Below are 19,918 nucleotides of genomic sequence, written 5' to 3'. Positions count from 1 at the left end.
TTTAAGATACTTACTAGTCAGGTACATTCTTAGGCATTTAATATGCGGTGTTGAGTCCATTTCTTTGAGCAAGGAGTAGCTCTTGTCTATTCCATATTTGGCTTAAGGATCTTTATCTGTGCTCATTTCAATCTCTGGTTTTATGCAGCACCCCAACTCACCTTTACCCTTCAGCAAGCATAAGTTGGTTTTCTAAATTTGAGACCCTGTTCTGTTCTGTAATTCAGTTCCTGTGTAGCCAAGTTTACATTCCGTGTATTACTGATATCTTATGATGTTTCTTTTTCTGTGTGACTTATTTCAGTTAGAATCATCATACCTGAATCCACTCATTGTGCTACTAAGGGCCTGATGACACAGATTTCATTGCTGAGTGATATTGCTTTGTAAGTAAATACCACAACTTTTTTATCCATTTTTCACTTTCTGCGATGTTGAACTTGTACTGTAAACGAGGTTCTTGTAAACAGAGCCGTTCCAAACTTTGGGGTGGCTGTGTCTTTTTGATTTTAATTTCCCTAAGCTATAGGACCATAAGTGGAAGTGCCCTAGGCTCTGTTGCTTTGTTTTTTAGATGTTTCAGGAAACACCATACACTTCTCCCGAGTGGTTGTTGGCAATTTACATCCCGCCCTTCAGCATAACAAGGCTCCCAGTTCTCCATGGCCTGTCCTGCCTTTCTGGATTTTACACTTTTTTCAGATGGCCCTTTTGACCGGGGGGAAGTGAGACTTCATTGTAGTGCAGATTTCCTTTGCAAGCTTGCTTGGTTGGCCAAAAAGGGCGTATGCGTTTTTTCCTGAATATATTCAGGAAAAAACGCATACGCCCTTTTTGGCCAAGTGCATCATTGTGGACGTTCTGCCTCTTTTCCTATGCTTTCAATGCAATTCCAGTCTACCTCCTGAAATCGGTTTCCTGCAATTCTGCCCCGCTTTCAAGTCCTCTTGGCAGCCTTACTTCAGTCTATTTTTGGACGATAGCTGTCATTTATAACTCTGCAGGTTTGTGAATTACAGTGCCCCTGAGCTCCTTTCTTCAACTCGCTTTGTTTTGAGCTGGCCGCAACACCGCAGGATGGCTTCAGGCCCTAATCTGGTTCCGGCACGGCACGCTGAGCCTTTGGTTATTTCCTCTTCCTGGTGGGAAACGAGAGTTAAATTTGCCCGTCCAGACACCTCCAGCTAGCCTCTCATTGGTTCTTGCTATGCCTGTTCATCTTCTGCAGAAATTGCAAACTGGGCCAAACAGGAGGTTAAAGGCGCTGACTCTCCAAGTGGGGAGAGTGTTAGTAAAGCATCTGGAATGTTGCACCCGAGTACCAGGGGAGGAAAACTGAGACATATTTGAACACGTCTCCCGTTCACATGGTTGATCATACTTGAGTTCCACATGCATGTTTTAGCTGAAGGAAGAATACCTTAAACCTGGAGAGTTGAGACCCGTGTAATGGGTACCATGCAATATGACTTCAAAGGGTCTTCATTTGCTCACCGAACCTCTCCAATCCTATCACTGCTGTGTTTATGCCCCTGTACACATGCTTGATTCTCTTTCAGAGACATAGCAATCCATAGGTTTTAAGATACTTACTAGTCAGGTACATTCTTAGGCGTTTAATATGCGGTGTTGAGTCCATTTCGTTGAGCAAGGAGTAGCTCTTGTCTATTCTATATTTGGCTTAAGGAACTTTATCTGTGCTCATTTCAATCTCTGGTTTTATGCAGCACCCCAACTCACCTTTCCCCTTAAGCAAGCATAAGTTGGTTTTCTAAATTTGAGACCCTGTTCTGTTCTGGAATGCAGTTCCTGTGTAGCCAAGTTTACATTCCGTGTATTACTGATATCTTATGATGTTTCTTTTTCTGTGTGACTTATTTCAGTTAGAATCATCATACCTGAATCCACTCATTATGCTGCTAAGGGCCTGATGACATAGATTTCATTGCTGAGTGATATTGCTTTGTAAGTAAATACCACAACTTCTTTATCCATTTTTCACTTTCTGCGATTTTGAACATGTACTGTAAACGAGGTTCTTGTAAACAGAGGCGTCCCAAACTTTGGGGTGGCTGTGTCTTTTTGATTTTAATTTCCCTAAGCTATAGGACCATAAGTGGCAGTGCCCTAGGCTCTGTTGCTTTGTTTTTTAGATGTTTCAGGAAACACCATACACTTCTCCCGAGTGTCTGTTGGCAATTTACATCCCGCCCATCAGCATAACAAGGCTCCCAGTTCTCCATGGCCTGTCCTGCCTTTCTGGATTTTACACTTTTTTCAGATGGCCCTTTTGACCGGGGGGAAGTGAGACTTCATTGTAGTGCAGATTTCCTTTGCAAGCTTGCTTGGTTGGCCAAAAAGGGTGTATGCGTTCTTTCCTGAATATATTCAGGAAAAAACGCATACGCCCTTTTTGGCCAAGTGCATCATTGTGGACGTTCTGCCTCTTTTCCTATGCTTTCAATGCTATTCCAGTCTACCTCCTGAAATCGGTTTCCTGCAATTCTGCCCCGCTTTCAAGTCCTCTTGGCAGCCTTACTTCAGTCTATTTTTGGACGATAGCTGTCATTTATAACTCTGCAGGTTTGTGAATTACAGTGCCCCTGAGCTCCTTTCTTCAACTCGCTTTCTTGTGAGCTGGCCGCAACACCGCAGGATGGCTTCAGGCCCTAATCTGGTTCCGGCCCGGCATGCTGAGCCTTTGGTTAATTCCTCTTCCTGGTGGGAAATGAGAGTTAAATTTGCCCGTCCAGACACCTCCAGCTAGCCTCTCATTGGTTCTCGCTATTCCTGTTCATCTTCCGCAGAAATTGCAAACTGGGCCAAACAGGAGGTTAAAGGGACTGACTCTCCAAGTCGGGAGAGTGTTAGTAAAGCGTCTGGAATGTTGCACCCGAGTACCAGGGTAGGAAAACTGAGACATATTTGAACACGTCTCCCATTCACATGGTTGATCATACTCTGGGTTCCACATGCATGTTTTAGCTGAAGGAAGAATACCTTAAACCTGGAGAGTTGAGACCCGTGGAATGGGTACCATGCAATATGACTTCAAAGGGTCTTCATTTGCTCACCGAACCTCTCCAATCCTATCACTACTGCGTTTATGCCCCTGTACACACGCTTGATTCTCTTTTGGAGACATAGCAATCCATAGGTTTTAAGATACTTACTAGTCAGGTACATTCTTAGGCGTTTAATATGCGGTGTTGAGTCCATTTCGTTGAGCAAGGAGTAGCTCTTGTCTATTCCATATTTGGCTTAAGGAACTTTATCTGTGCTCATTTCAATCTCTGGTTTTATGCAGCACCCCAACTCACCTTTCCCCTTAAGCAAGCATAAGTTGGTTTTCTAAATTTGAGACCCTGTTCTGTTTTGGAATGCAGTTCCTGTGTAGCCAAGTTTACATTCCGTGTATTAGTGATATCTTATGATGTTTCTTTTTCTGTGTGACTTATTTCAGTTAGAATCATCGTACCTGAATCCACTCATTATGCTGCTACGGGCCTGATGACATAGATTTCATTGCTGAGTGATACTGCATTGTACGTAAGTACCACAAGTTCTTTATCCATTTTTCACTTTCTGTGATATTGAACTTGTACGGTATACGAGGTTCTTGTAAACGGAGGCGTCCCAAACTTTGGGGTGGCTGTGTCTTTTTGATTTTAATTTCCCTAAGCTATAGGACCATAAGTGGAAGTGCCCTAGGCTCTCTTGCTTTGTATTTTAGATGTTTCAGGAAACACCATACACTTCTCCCGAGTGTCTGTTGGCAATTTACATCCCGCCCATCAGCATAACAAGGCTCCCAGTTCTCCATGGCCTGTCCTGCCTTTCTGGATTTTACACTTTTTTCAGATGGCCCTTTTGACCGGGGGGAAGTGAGACTTCATTGTAGTGCAGATTTCCTTTGCAAGTTTGCTTGGTTGGCCAAAAAGGGCGTATGCGTTTTTTCCTGAATATATTCAGGAAAAAACGCATACGCCCTTTTTGGCCAAGTGCATCATTGTGGACGTTCTGCCTCTTTTCCTATGCTTTCAATGCAATTCCAGTCTACCTCCTGAAATCGGTTTCCTGCAATTCTGCCCCACTTTCAAGTCCTCTTGGCAGCCTTACTTCAGTCTATTTTTGGACGATAGCTGTCATTTATAACTCTGCAGGTTTGTGAATTACAGTGCCCCTGAGCTCCTTTCTTCAACTCGCTTTCTTGTGACCTGGCCGCAACACCGCAGGATGTCTTCAGGCCCTAATCTGGTTCTGGCATGGCACGCTGAGCCTTTGGTTAATTCCTCTTCCTGGTGGGAAATGAGAGTTAAATTTGCCCATCCAGACACCTCCAGCTAGTCTCTCATTGGTTCTTGCTAATCCTGTTCATCTTCCACAGAAATTGCAAACTGGGCCAAACAGGAGGTTAAAGGGACTGACTCGCCAAGTGGGGAGAGTGTTAGTAAAGCGTCTGGAATGTTGCACCCGAGTACCAGGGTACGAAAACTGAGACATATTTGAACACGTCTCCCGATCACATGGTTGATCATACTGTAGGTTCCATATGCATGTTTTAGCTGAAGGAAGAATACCTTAAACCTGGGTAGTTGAAACCCGTGGAATGGGTACCATGCAATATGACTTCAAAGGGTCTTCATTTGCTCACGAACCTCTCCAATCCTATCACTGCTGCGTTTATGCCCCTGTACACATGCTTGATTCTCTTTCGGAGACATAGCAATCCATAGGTTTTAAGATACTTACTAGTCAGGTACATTCTTAGGCGTTTAATATGGGGTGTTGAGTCCATTTCGTTGAGCAAGGAGTAGCTCTTGTCTATTCCATATTTGGCTTAAGGAACTTTATCTGTGCTCATTTCAATCTCTGGTTTTATGCAGCACCCCAACTCACCTTTCCCCTTAAGCAAGCATAAGTTGGTTTTCGAAATTTGAGACCCTGTTCTGTTCTGTAATTCAGTTCCTGTGTAGCCAAGTTTACATTCCGTGTATTACTGATATCTTATGATGTTTCTTTTTCTGTGTGACTTATTTCAGTTAGAATCATCATAACTGAATCCACTCATTGTGCTGCTAAGGGCCTGATGACATAGATTTCATTGCTGAGTGATATTGCTTTGTAAGTGAATACCACAACTTCTTTATCCATTTTTCACTTTCTGCGATGTTGAACTTGTACTGTAAACGAGGTTCTTGTAAACAGAGGCGTCCCAAACTTTGGGGTGGCTGTGTCTTTTTGATTTTAATTTCCCTAAGCTATAGGACCATAAGTGGCAGTGCCCTAGGCTCTGTTGCTTTGTTTTTTAGATGTTTCAGGAAACACCATACACTTCTCCCGAGTGTCTGTTGGCAATTTACATCCCGCCCATCAGCATAACAAGGCTCCCAGTTCTCCATGGCCTGTCCTGCCTTTCTGGATTTTACACTTTTTTCAGATGGCCCTTTTGACCGGGGGGAAGTGAGACTTCATTGTAGTGCAGATTTCCTTTGCAAGCTTGCTTGGTTGGCCAAAAAGGGCGTATGCGTTTTTTCCTGAATATATTCAGGAAAAAACGCATACGCCCTTTTTGGCCAAGTGCATCATTGTGGACGTTCTGCCTCTTTTCCTATGCTTTCAATGCAATTCCAGTCTACCTCCTGAAATCGGTTTCCTGCAATTCTGCCCCGCTTTCAAGTCCTCTTGGCAGCCTTACTTCAGTCTATTTTTGGACGATAGCTGTCATTTATAACTCTGCAGGTTTGTGAATTACAGTGCCCCTGAGCTCCTTTCTTCAACTCGCTTTCTTGTGAGCTGGCCGCAACACCGCAGGATGGCTACAGGCCCTAATCTGGTTCCGGCCCGGCATGCTGAGCCTTTGGTTAATTCCTCTTCCTGGTGGGAAATGAGAGTTAAATTTGCCCGTCCAGACACCTGCAGCTAGCCTCTCATTGGTTCTCGCTATTCCTGTTCATCTTCCGCAGAAATTGCAAACTGGGCCAAACAGGAGGTTAAAGGGACTGACTCTCCAAGTCGGGAGAGTGTTAGTAAAGCGTCTGGAATGTTGCACCCGAGTACCAGCGTACGAAAACTGAGACATATTTGAACACGTCTCCCGATCACATGGTTGATCATACTCTAGGTTCCACATGCATGTTTTACCTGAAGGAAGAATACCTTAAACCTGGGTAGTTGAAACCCGTGGAATGGGTACCATGCAATATGAGTTCAAAGGGTCTTCATTTGCTCACGAACCTCTCCAATCCTATCACTGCTGCGTTTATGCCCCTGTACACATGCTTGATTCTCTTTCGGAGACATAGCAATCCATAGGTTTTAAGATACTTACTAGTCAGGAACATTCTTAGGCGTTTAATATGGGGTGTTGAGTCCATTTCGTTGAGCAAGGAGTAGCTCTTGTCTATTCCATATTTGGCTTAAGGAACTTTATCTGTGCTCATTTCAATCTCTGGTTTTATGCAGCACCCCAACTCACCTTTACCCTTAAGCAAGCATAAGTTGGTTTTCTAAATTTGAGACCCTGTTCTGTTCTGTAATTCAGTTCCTGTGTAGCCAAGTTTACATTCCGTGTATTACTGATATCTTATGATGTTTCTTTTTCTGTGTGACTTATTTCAGTTAGAATCATCATACCTGAATCCACTCATTGTGCTGCTAAGGGCCTGATGACACAGATTTCATTGCTGAGTGACATTGCTTTGTAAGTAAATACCACAACTTCTTTATCCATTTTTCACTTTCTGCGATGTTGAACTTGTACTGTAAACGAGGTTCTTGTAAACAGAGCCATTCCAAACTTTGGGGTGGCTGTGTCTTTTTGATTTTAAATTCCCTAATCTATAGGACCATAAGTGGAAGTGCCCTAGGCTCTGTTGCTTTGTTTTTTAGATGTTTCAGGAAACACCATACACTTCTCCCGAGTGGTTGTTGGCAATTTACATCCCGCCCTTCAGCATAACAAGGCTCCCAGTTCTCCATGGCCTGTCCTGCCTTTCTGGATTTTACACTTTTTTCAGATGGCCCTTTTGACCGGGGGGAAGTGAGACTTCATTGTAGTGCAGATTTCCTTTGCAAGCTTGCTTGGTTGGCCAAAAAGGGCGTATGCGTTTTTTCCTGAATATATTCAGGAGAAAACGCATACGCCCTTTTTGGCCAAGTGCATCATTGTGGACGTTCTGCCTCTTTTCCTATGCTTTCAATGCAATTCCAGTCTACCTCCTGAAATCGGTTTCCTGCAATTCTGCCCTGCTTTCAAGTCCTCTTGGCAGCCTTACTTCAGTCTATTTTTGGACGATAGCTGTCATTTATAACTCTGCAGGTTTGTGAATTACAGTGCCCCTGAGCTCCTTTCTTCAACTCGCTTTCTTGTGACCTGGCCGCAACACCGCAGGATGTCTTCAGGCCCTAATCTGGTTCTGGCACGGCACGCTGAGCCTTTGGTTAATTCCTCTTCCTGGTGGGAAATGAGAGTTAAATTTGCCCATCCAGACACCTCCACCTAGTCTCTCATTGGTTCTCGCTATTCCTGTTCATCTTCCACAGAAATTGCAAACTGGGCCAAACAGGAGGTTAAAGGGACTGACTCTCCAAGTGGGGAGAGTTAGTAAAGCGTCTGGAATGTTGCACCCGAGTACCAGCGTACGAAAATTGAGACATATTTGAACACGTCTCCCGATCACATGGTTGATCATACTCTAGGTTCCACATGCATGTTTTAGCTGAAGGAAGAATACCTTAAACCTGGGTAGTTGAAACCCGTGGAATGGGTACCATGCAATATGACTTCAAAGGGTCTTCATTTGCTCATGAACCTCTCCAATCCTATCACTGCTGCGTTTATGCCCCTGTACACATGCTTGATTCTCTTTCGGAGACATAGCAATCCATAGGTTTTAAGATACTTACTAGTCAGGAACATTCTTAGGCGTTTAATATGGGGTGTTGAGTCCATTTCATTGAGCAAGGAGTAGCTCTTGTCTATTCCATATTTGGCTTAAGGAACTTTATCTGTGCTCATTTCAATCTCTGGTTTTATGCAGCACCCCAACTCACCTTTCCCCTTAAGCAAGCATAAGTTGGTTTTCTAAATTTGAGACCCTGTTCTGTTCTGTAATTCAGTTCCTGTGTAGCCAAGTTTACATTCCGTGTATTACTGATATCTTATGATGTTTCTTTTTCTGTGTGACTTATTTCAGTTAGAATCATCATACCTGAATCCACTCATTGTGCTGCTAAGGGCCTGATGACACAGATTTCATTGCTGAGTGATATTGCTTTGTAAGTAAATACCACAACTTTTTTATCCATTTTTCACTTTCTGCGATGTTGAACTTGTACTGTAAACGGGGTTCTTGTAAACAGAGCCGTTCCAAACTTTGGGGTGGCTGTGTCTTTTTGATTTTAAATTCCCTAAGCTATAGGACCATAAGTGGAACTGCCCTAGGCTCTGTTGCTTTGTTTTTTAGATGTTTCAGGAAACACCATACACTTCTCCCGAGTGGTTGTTGGCAATTTACATCCCGCCCTTCAGCATAACAAGGCTCCCAGTTCTCCATGGCCTGTCCTGCCTTTCTGGATTTTACACTTTTTTCAGATGGCCCTTTTGACCGGGGGGGAAGTGAGACTTCATTGTAGTGCAGATTTCCTTTGCAAGCTTGCTTGGTTGGCCAAAAAGGGCGTATGCGTTTTTTCCTGAATATATTCAGGAAAAAACGCATACGCCCTTTTTGGCCAAGTGCATCATTGTGGACGTTCTGCCTCTTTTCCTATGCTTGAAATGCAATTCCAGTCTACCTCCTGAAATCAGTTTCCTGCAATTCTGCCCCGCTTTCAAGTCCTCTTGGCAGCCTTACTTCAGTCTATTTTTGGACGATAGCTGTCATTTATAACTCTGCAGGTTTGTGAATTACAGTGCCCCTGAGCTCCTTTCTTCAACTCGCTTTCTTGTGACCTGGCCGCAACACCGCAGGATGGCTTCAGGCCCTAATCTGTTTCTGGCATGGCACGCTGAGCCTTTGGTTAATTCCTCTTCCTGGTGGGAAATGAGAGTTAAATTTGCCCATCCAGACACCTCCACCTAGTCTCTCATTGGTTCTCGCTATTCCTGTTCATCTTCCACAGAAATTGCAAACTGGGCCAAACAGGAGGTTAAAGGGACTGACTCTCCAAGTGGGGAGAGTGTTAGTAAAGCGTCTGGAATGTTGCACCCGAGTACCAGCGTACGAAAACTGAGACATATTTTAACACGTCTACCGATCACATGGTTGATCATACTCTAGGTTCCACATGCATGTTTTAGCTGAAGGAAGAATACCTTAAACCTGGGTAGTTGAAACCCGTGGAATGGGTACCATGCAATATGACTTCAAAGGGTCTTCATTTGCTCACGAACCTCTCCAACCCTATCACTGCTGCGTTTATGCCCCTGTACACATGCTTGATTCTCTTTCGGAGACATAGCAATCCATAGGTTTTAAGATACTTAATAGTCAGGAACATTCTTAGGCGTTTAATATGGGGTGTTGAGTCCATTTCGTTGAGCAAGGAGTAGCTCTTGTCTATTCCATATTTGGCTTAAGGAACTTTATCTGTGCTCATTTCAATCTCTGGTTTTATGCAGCACCCCAACTCACCTTTCCCCTTAAGCAAGCATAAGTTGGTTTTCTAAATTTGAGACCCTGTTCTGTTCTGTAATTCAGTTCCTGTGTAGCCAAGTTTACATTCCGTGTATTACTGATATCTTATGATGTTTCTTTTTCTGTGTGACTTATTTCACTTAGAATCATCATACCTGAATCCACTCATTGTGCTGCTAAGGGCCTGATGACACAGATTTCATTGCTGAGTGATATTGCTTTGTAAGTAAATACCACAACTTTTTTATCCATTTTTCACTTTCTGCGATGTTGAACTTGTACTGTAAACGGGGTTCTTGTAAACAGAGCCGTTCCAAACTTTGGGGTGGCTGTGTCTTTTTGATTTTAAATTCCCTAAGCTATAGGACCATAAGTGGAACTGCCCTAGGCTCTGTTGCTTTGTTTTTTAGATGTTTCAGGAAACACCATACACTTCTCCCGAGTGGTTGTTGGCAATTTACATCCCGCCCTTCAGCATAACAAGGCTCCCAGTTCTCCATGGCCTGTCCTGCCTTTCTGGATTTTACACTTTTTTCAGATGGCCCTTTTGACCGGGGGGAAGTGAGACTTCATTGTAGTGCAGATTTCCTTTGCAAGCTTGCTTGGTTGGCCAAAAAGGGCGTATGCGTTTTTTCCTGAATATATTCAGGAAAAAACGCATACGCCCTTTTTGGCCAAGTGCATCATTGTGGACGTTCTGCCTCTTTTCCTATGCTTTCAATGCAATTCCAGTCTACCTCCTGAAATCGGTTTCCTGCAATTCTGCCCCACTTTCAAGTCCTCTTGGCAGCCTTACTTCAGTCTATTTTTGGACGATAGCTGTCATTTATAACTCTGCAGGTTTGTGAATTACAGTGCCCCTGAGCTCCTTTCTTCAACTCGCTTTCTTGTGAGCTGGCCGCAACACCGCAGGATGGCTTCAGGCCCTAATCTGGTTCCGGCACGGCACGCTGAGCCTTTGGTTAATTCCTCTTCCTGGTGGGAAATGAGAGTTAAATTTGCCCGTCCAGACACCTCCAGCTAGTCTCTCATTGGTTCTCGCTATTCCTGTTCATCTTCCGCAGAAATTGCAAACTGGGCCAAACAGGAGGTTAAAGGGACTGACTCTCCAAGTCGGGAGAGTGTTAGTAAAGCGTCTGGAATGTTGCACCCGAGTACCAGGGTACGAAAACTGAGACATATTTGAACACGTCTCCCGATCACATGGTTGATCATACTCTAGGTTCCACATGCATGTTTTAGCTGAAGGAAGAATACCTTAAACCTGGGTAGTTGAAACCCGTGGAATGGGTACCATGCAATATGACTTCAAAGGGTCTTCATTTGCTCACCGAACCTCTCCAATCCTATCACTGCTGCGTTTATGCCCCTGTACACATGCTTGATTCTCTTTCGGAGACATAGCAATCCATAGGTTTTAAGATACTTACTAGTCAGGTACATTCTTAGGCGTTTAATATGGGGTGTTGAGTCCATTTCGTTGAGCAAGGAGTAGCTCTTGTCTATTCCATATTTGGCTTAAGGAACTTTATCTGTGCTCATTTCAATCTGGTTTTATGCAGCACCCCAACTCACCTTTACCCTTAAGCAAGCATAAGTTGGTTTTCTAAATTTGAGACCCTGTTCTGTTCTGTAATTCAGTTCCTGTGTAGCCAAGTTTACATTCCGTGTATTACTGATATCTTTTTTTTTTTTTTGCCGTAACTACCTTTATTGGTATCGCTTGTGTATCAGTTCATCAAAACCTTTGTTTCATATTTCTCGCCTTAATCCCCTGAAAGTTCCAGATGGGCAAAAATACTTTTAAATACGCAGCTGGCTTCTGTCTTATGTGCTTAATATTATACATTTGTTGCTTGTTTTGCACATGTCTATGGCTGCACTACTTGAAAGACGAAAGTCACATATAAAAATACAGACTAATCGAAACACAAAAGTCAGCCATTGTCTAGAATGTGGTTTACAATACAGAGCTTGCAGACAACACAGACTATATATATAAGTCATCTGTCTGAAAACAGAAAGTAGTGTCTCATACTGACTCCGGAGAAAGGTGCTGACACACAGGGAAACTCACTGATGATTCTCCTTTATGTTTATTAGATAGATCAATACCAAATTATTTCACATATATTATATTCAATATCTATATATATATATATCTTGTAACCAAATTCTGGTTTAAAAGTCACAAACCAACATGTAAATACAAAATGTTAGGAAAGGTTTAACATACATAGGGGAAAACATGTCTTATGCCTCGCAAAGACTTTCTACAATCTAGCATAAAGGCAAATGTGGTTGAAAAAAAAGGAAATCCATATACAATTACAGAAAAACATTTAGTCAAGCCACCTAATATAAAATATTTCAGATATCATGTCCAAAAACGTCCACGTGTTGCAGAGGTCTCTACAAATCAATTAGAATGACGTCAACAAGATCTGCAAACCGAAGTCTTAGCAAGTAAACGTGACTCATGCTTTTCTCTCTGAGACAATGAGGCTTGACGTTCAGTTAAAGGCAGGTAAACACGACTATGAAGAAACCCTTCTTTACAACAGCTTAACGGTACCCATTTAGGGCAATACACCCGCTTTCCCAGCTATGTGTGCACGCAGTTTTCTGTGATAAAATGACTCAGTTACTTTAAAAAAGCATAAATGGCAAAACAAAATAACCAGAACTCCGCGAAGCTGGTAAAACCACAAAGACACTGAAATCCAGCAACTCCTGAGAGGCTGAGAGATCAAATGAATCATAAAATCTGGATGACTCTGATTTGGGGTTTAACTTTGGTTAAAACTGAAAAGTCTGAAAAGAACCAATGTTTTGGAAGAAGCAGTGTCACTTGTAAACATCCTGCCACCTAACTAAAAGGACGGCCTCTTCTTCTAGACCCACGACTTAATAAGACAGGAAGCTCTCAACACACAGCGCTGGAGAAGATGGATTCCACAAGTCAAACTTGAGTGAAACTGTTCTAATGCAATGTACCAAACACGCGTTTGTTCTTAGGAAAAATTACAAAACTAACAAATATTTTTCTCCAGAATTATAAAAGATAAAATCTATGAATCAGTACTGTTATGTGATTACAGAACAATAGCCAACTGAAAAAAAAAACAAAACACCAACCCACAGGCCGTCTACACCGTCCCCAATCCATTTCCTGCAGCCAGTACTTCCCACCTGCTCTGAGGACTGAGCCTTAGACACCGTTGACTGTATTTAAAGTTGAGTCAACAGTACTCTCTGTCTCTGGGGCAAAAGTAATGCAGCTCATTACTTACACACAACACTTGTTTCATTCTTCAGGACTTTCTTTGACGGGATTACTCAATGTTGGTTACTTTAAAGGTAACAAAAGGTGTCAGAAAAAAATGCCTTGGAATTCTTTTGCAATTCCACAAAGACACCTGGCAATCTGATACGTTCATTCCTCTCCCCATCACAATTTTTGTTTTTTAAAATTACAATTGACAACTCACGTAAGATGTAATTAATTTACTTAAAATAAGAGAGGGCTTTTCAATCAAGTATCCACGTTCCAAATAACTAAAACATTTAGTTAAATCTTTTAAATTAATCTTTTAATAAATCTTTAATTACTCGGTGCCAGTAATTAAGAGGTTGATTCCGTAAAATTCAAACTTGCACATAGGCGTGTCCCACTCAGAAAAGATTTCATACACTTAACAACTTGTGCTTTTTGTCTCACCTTTTATAAGAAACACAGATTAATTTCAACTTCAGTTTTCCTTTCTGATGCAGACACGTGTACCTTGTGTAAGAAACGGTCTCCAGGCCACCTCCACGTGTAGACCTCAGCATTTCCTGAGAGTGTGAAGTCAACCCCTCCTCCAGGAGACTCTCGCCCTTTTGAGACATTCCCCCTTGCACCTTATGTTTGTCAGACTATGTTTACAGAAATCAGATGACTGGATGAAAACTCTACAGGACAGTCAAGGACAGACGAGAAGACGAGATGCAGAGCAGGAGCCCCTTCCTCCTCCAGTGCACCTGCTGCGGGCAGCCCTCCAGGAAGGCTTGGCCTCCTCCCCTGGACCACAGACTTACTTTTCTCTGTAATAAAGCAGGTAGTACTTCAGGGGATCTGGCAGAGGGAGGCTCAGGACCTTCTCACGCAGGAAGTTCACCGGGGGCTCGGGCTTGGTGTCCGGCGGGGTTGTCACCTCTTCTTCTTGCCGCTCGTCTTCCAGGTCTCCGCAGCTGGTGTCATCAGAGGGGTTGGAGAGCCGACTGGCAAACACCTCTTTGTCCAAAAAGACAATCGTTTCCATTCGGTGGCGGCGAACTCTCCTCCGTTTAAACCTGGGAGTGTTCTTCAGTCCGTTCCCGTTTTTGTTCACAGCTTCCTGGTGGATGACCTTCTTAATGGTGCCCCGGATGGCAATGCGCGCCAGGTCCTGGAGGCTGCGAACCGCCAGGGGTGTGGACAAGTCGTGATTCTCCTGACTCCGACTGGCAGGGCTGGACGAGTGGAGCAAAAGACACAGCCAGAATCTTTTTGGTTTCCCAGGCGGAAGGACCCGTCCGAGTTATCTTAGTCAACTTCTCTTCCAGCGGCATGACCAGGACGCCCCCGACTTTGAGGAGGCTCTTCATGTATCCCTCATGCTGCTTCTGCACGCCTGCCCCGCAGTACACCCGGTCATACTGAGAGCAGCCTGGAGAGATCTCCAGGCAATTGCCGGTGACGAAGGAGGGCTCGCAGAAGTCAAACTTGTCGAAGCTGTCACTCGTCCTGATGAAAAAGTCCAGCTTCTGCTTCGCATACTCTGTCACATCTGAATGGAGTTCCACCCCGTGGTTCACACCAAAAGGACCGAGGATGAGCCCCACCATGGAGCTGAGGTAGCCGGTGCCGCTGCCCAGGTTCAGGAAGGAAAGGCCAGGCTGCAGGTCCAGGGCCTCCATCACCTCCGAATAGATGCACGGAGCAGAGAGGTGGATGTTCCCGTGCTTCCACGCCAGGTCCTTGTACGCGTTCTCCTTAAACTCCTCGAGGTAATAGTCGGCGCGGTCAACAGCTCGGAAGGCCTGCTCCACCAGCTCGGAGCGGATGTACTGCGCCGCCTTCAGATGGTCTATCAGCTCGTCGTTGTCTTCACCAGCACTCACCGCGCCTCCCATCTTCGGGACCACGCTTACAGAAAGCTGCCGCTGGAGAGACCTCGGGAACCCCCGGAACGCTGGAGGGCAGACCCCCGGGGAGGGGGGAGGGGCGACGGGAGACGCCTGGGACGCGGAGGGGTGTTTATGCTTGGGGGTGGGGAACGAGAGGACAGCGGAAGAGGACAGGAAGACGGGGAGAGGAGAATGCGGCCCTGGGGGAGGGTCCGGGAGCCCGGGACCACGGGAAGGGGAGGGGTGGAGAGGAGGGAGAGAGGGGGAGGGGGACGAGGGGCCGCACCGCCCCCATACCCCGCTGCAGGCCGGGCCGAGGGCGGCGGCGGCAGCGGCGGCGGCTCAGTACCTCCTGGCTCGGCGGGCCCGCGGAATCGGCCGCTGGGCCGCACCTGCAGCTCTTCCGGCGCCCCTCGCCAGTCCGCCTCCCACTACGCAGCCCCGACCTCCGCCCTACTGATATCTTATGATGTTTCTTTTTCTGTGTGACTTATTTCAGTTAGAATCATCATACCTGAATCCACTCATTGTGCTGCTAAGGGCCTGATGACACAGATTTCATTGCTGAGTGATATTGCTTTGTAAGTAAATACCACAACTTCTTTATCCATTTTTCACTTTCTGCGATGTTGAACTTGTACTGTAAACGAGGTTCTTGTAAACAGAGGCGTCCCAAACTTTGGGGTGGCTGTGTCTTTTTGATTTTAATTTCCCTAAGCTAGAGGACCATAAGTGGAAGTGCCCTAGGCTCTGTTGCTTTGTTTTTTAGATGTTTCAGGAAACACCATACACTTCTCCCGAGTATCTGTTGGCAATTTACATCCCGCCCATCAGTATAACAAGGCTCCCAGTTCTCCATGGCCTGTCCTGCCTTTCTGGATTTTACACTTTTTTCAGATGGCCCTTTTGACCGGGGGGAAGTGAGACTTCATTGTAGTGCAGATTTCCTTTGCAAGCTTGCTTGGTTGGCCAAAAAGGGCGTATGCGTTTTTTCCTGAATATATTCAGGAAAAAACGCATACGCCCTTTTTGGCCAAGTGCATCATTGTGGACGTTCTGCCTCTTTTCCTATGCTTTCAATGCAATTCCAGTCTACCTCCTGAAATCGGTTTCCTGCAATTCTGCCCCGCTTTCAAGTCCTCTTGGCAGCCTTACTTCAGTCTATTTTTGGACGATAGCTGTCATTTATAACTCTGCAGGTTTGTGAATTACAGTGCCCCTGAGCTCCTTTCTTCAACTCGCTTTCTTGTGAGCTGGCCGCAACACCGCAGGATGGCTTCAGGCCCTAATCTGGTTCCGGCCCGGCACGCTGAGCCTTTGGTTATTTCCTCTTCCTGGTGGGAAATGAGAGTTAAATTTGCCCGTCCAGACACCTCCAGCTAGCCTCTCATTGGTTCTCGCTATTCCTGTTCATCTTCCGCAGAAATTGCAAACTGGGCCAAACAGGAGGTTAAAGGGACTGACTCTCCAAGTGGGGAGAGTGTTAGTAAAGCATCTGGAATGTTGCACCCGAGTACCAGGGTAGGAAAACTGAGACATATTTGAACACGTCTCCCGATCACATGGTTGATCATACTCTAGGTTCCACATGCATGTTTTAGCTGAAGGAAGAATACCTTAAACCTGGGTAGTTGAAACCCGTGGAATGGGTACCATGCAATATGACTTCAAAGGGTCTTCATTTGCTCACCGAACCTCTCCAATCCTATCACTGCTGCGTTTATGCCCCTGTACACATGCTTGATTCTCTTTCGGAGACATAGCAATCCATAGGTTTTAAGATACTTACTAGTCAGGTACATTCTTAGGCGTTTAATATGGGGTGTTGAGTCCATTTCGTTGAGCAAGGAGTAGCTCTTGTCTATTCCATATTTGGCTTAAGGAACTTTATCTGTGCTCATTTCAATCTCTGGTTTTATGCAGCACCCCAACTCACCTTTCCCCTTAAGCAAGCATAAGTTGGTTTTCTAAATTTGAGACCCTGTTCTGTTCTGTAATTCAGTTCCTGTGTAGCCAAGTTTACATTCCGTGTATTACTGATATCTTATGATGTTTCTTTTTCTGTGTGACTTATTTCAGTTAGAATCATCATACCTGAATCCACTCATTGTGCTGCTAAGGGCCTGATGACACAGATTTCATTGCTGTGTGATATTGCTTTGTAAGTAAATACCACAACTTCTTTATCCATTTTTCACATTCTGCGATGTTGAACTTGTACTGTAAACGAGGTTCTTGTAAACAGAGCTTTTCCAAACTTTGGGGTGGCTGTGTCTTTTTGAATTTAATTTCCCTAAGCTATAGGACCATAAGTGGAAGTGCCCTAGGTTCTGTTGCTTTGTTTTTTAGATGTTTCAGGAAACACCATACACTTCTCCCTAGTGGTTGTTGGCAATTTACATCCCGCCCTTCAGCATAACAAGGCTCCCAGTTCTCCATGGCCTGTCCTGCCTTTCTGGATTTTACACTTTTTTCAGATGGCCCTTTTGACCGGGGGGAAGTGAGACTTCATTGTAGTGCAGATTTCCTTTGCAAGCTTGCTTGGTTGGCCAAAAAGTGCGTATGCGTTTTTTCCTGAATATATTCAGGGAAAAACGCATACGCCCTTTTTGGCCAAGTGCATCATTGTGGACGTTCTGCCTCTTTTCCTATGCTTTCAATGCAATTCCAGTCTACCTCCTGAAATCGGTTTCCTGCAATTCTGCCCCACTTTCAACTCCTCTTGGCAGCCTTACTTCAGTCTATTTTTGGATGATAGCTGTCATTTATTACTCTGCAGGTTTGTGAATTACAGTGCCCCTGAGCTCCTTTCTTCAACTCGCTTTCTTGTGAGCTGGCCGCAACACCGCAGGATGGCTTCAGGCCCTAATCTGGTTCCGGCACGGCACACTGAGCCTTTGGTTATTTCCTCTTCCTGGTGGGAAATGAGAGTTAAATTTGCCTGTCCAGACACCTCCAGCTAGCCTCTCATTGGTTCTCGCTATTCCTGTTCATCTTCCGCAGAAATTGCAAACTGGGCCAAACAGGAGGTTAAAGGCGCTGACTCTCCAAGTGGGGAGAGTGTTAGTAAAGCGTCTGGAATGTTGCACCCGAGTACCAGGGGAGGAAAACTGAGACATATTTGAACACGTCTCCCGTTCACATGGTTGATCATACTTGGGTTCCACATGCATGTTTTAGCTGAAGGAAGAATACCTAAAACCTGGGTAGTTGAAACCCGTGGAATGGGTACCATGCAATATGACTTCAAAGGGTCTTCATTTGCTCACCGAACCTCCCCAATCCTATCACTGCTGCGTTTATGCCCCTGTACACATGCTTGATTCTCTTTCGGAGACATAGCAATCCATAGGTTTTAAGATACTTACTAGTCAGGTACATTCTTAGGCGTTTAATATGCGGTGTTGAGTCCATTTCGTTGAGCAAGGAGTAGCTCTTGTCTATTCCATATTTGGCTTAAGGAACTTTATCTGTGCTCATTTCAATCTCTGGTTTTATGCAGCACCCCAACTCACCTTTCCCCTTAAGCAAGCATAAGTTGGTTTTCTAAATTTGAGACCCTGTTCTGTTCTGTAATTCAGTTCCTGTGTAGCCAAGTTTACATTCCGTGTATTACTGATATCTTATGATGTTTCTTTTTCTGTGTGACTTATTTCAGTTAGAATCATCATACCTGAATCCACTCATTGTGCTGCTAAGGGCCTGATGACACAGATTTCATTGCTGAGTGATATTGCTTTGTAAGTAAATACCAGAACTTCTTTATCCATTTTTCACCTTCTGCGATGTTGAACTTGTACTGTAAACGAGGTTCCTGTAAACAGAGGCGTCCCAAACTTTGGGGTGGCTGTGTCTTTTTGATTTTAATTTCCCTAAGCTATAGGACCATAAGTGGAAGTGCCCTAGGCTCTGTTGCTTTGTTTTTTAGATGTTTCAGGAAACACCATACACTTCTCCCGAGTGTCTGTTGGCAATTTACATCCCACCCATCACCATAACAAGGCTCCCAGTTCTCCATGGCCTGTCCTGCCTTTCTGGATTTTACACTTTTTTCAGATGGCCCTTTTGACCGGGGGGGAAGTGAGACTTCATTGTAGTGCAGATTTCCTTTGCAAGCTTGCTTGGTTGGCCAAAAAGGGCGTATGCATTTTTTCCTGAATATATTCAGGAAAAAACGCATACGCCCTTTTTGGCCAAGTGCATCATTGTGGACGTTCTGCCTCTTTTCCTATGCTTTCAATGCAATTCCAGTCTACCTCCTGAAATCGGTTTCCTGCAATTCTGCCCCGCTTTCAAGTCCTCTTGGCAGCCTTACTTCAGTCTATTTTTGGACGATAGCTGTCATTTATAACTCTGCAGGTTTGTGAATTACAGTGCCCCTGAGCTCCTTTCTTCAACTCGCTTTCTTGTGACCTGGCCGCAACACCGCAGGATGGCTTCAGGCCCTAATCTGGTTCCGGCACGGCACACTGAGCCTTTGGTTATTTCCTCTTCCTGGTGGGAAATGAGAGTTAAATTTGCCCGTCCAGACACCTCCAGCTAGCCTCTCATTGGTTCTCGCTATTCCTGTTCATCTTCCGCAGAAATTGCAAACTGGGCCAAACAGGAGGTTAAAGGGACTGACTCTCCAAGTGGGGAGAGTGTTAGTAAAGCGTCTGGAATGTTGCACCCGAGTACCAGGGGAGGAAAACTGAGACATATTTGAACACGTCTCCCGTTCACATGGTTGATCATACTTGGGTTCCACATGCATGTTTTAGCTGAAGGAAGAATACCTAAAACCTGGGTAGTTGAAACCCGTGGAATGGGTACCATGCAATATGACTTCAAAGGGTCTTCATTTGCTCACCGAACCTCCCCAATCCTATCACTGCTGCGTTTATGCCACTGTACACATGCTTGATTCTCTTTCGGAGACATAGCAATCCATAGGTTTTAAGATACTTACTAGTCAGGTACATTCTTAGGCGTTTAATATGCGGTGTTGAGTCCATTTCGTTGAGCAAGGAGTAGCTCTTGTCTATTCCATATTTGGCTTAAGGAACTTTATCTGTGCTCATTTCAATCTCTGGTTTTATGCAGCACCCCAACTCACCTTTCCCCTTAAGCAAGCATAAGTTGGTTTTCTA

The 19,918-nt window shown here is 44.6% G+C and overlaps 1 long non-coding RNA gene and 1 pseudogene across 22 annotated transcripts in view; one reads left to right on the top strand and one right to left on the bottom strand.

Annotated features, from left to right (window-relative positions):
- Positions 1-19,918, top strand: part of LOC307181468 — a 1,676,472-nt gene that overhangs the window by 1,184,333 nt on the left and 472,221 nt on the right. The window contains exon 3 of one of the 21 annotated variants that reach the window (XR_013826845.1): positions 16,873-16,950. The exons of 19 other annotated variants lie outside the window; for them this stretch is intronic. This is a non-coding gene — a long non-coding RNA (uncharacterized lncRNA). Of the gene's footprint in view, positions 1-6,673; positions 6,704-16,872; positions 16,951-19,918 lie in introns of those variants that run through there. One more of the 21 variants, XR_013826853.1, reaches the window with a different exon arrangement.
- LOC307181466 (protein-L-isoaspartate O-methyltransferase domain-containing protein 2-like) lies at positions 13,664-14,795 on the bottom strand (annotated as a pseudogene). The gene has a single exon. The product of its transcript is annotated as a protein-L-isoaspartate O-methyltransferase domain-containing protein 2-like (transcript).

This window comes from Stenella coeruleoalba, assembly GCF_951394435.1.
Source record: "Stenella coeruleoalba genome assembly, contig: scaffold_28, whole genome shotgun sequence".
NCBI lineage: Eukaryota > Metazoa > Chordata > Mammalia > Artiodactyla > Delphinidae > Stenella > Stenella coeruleoalba.
This window is presented reverse-complemented; position numbering and strand designations above follow the sequence as displayed.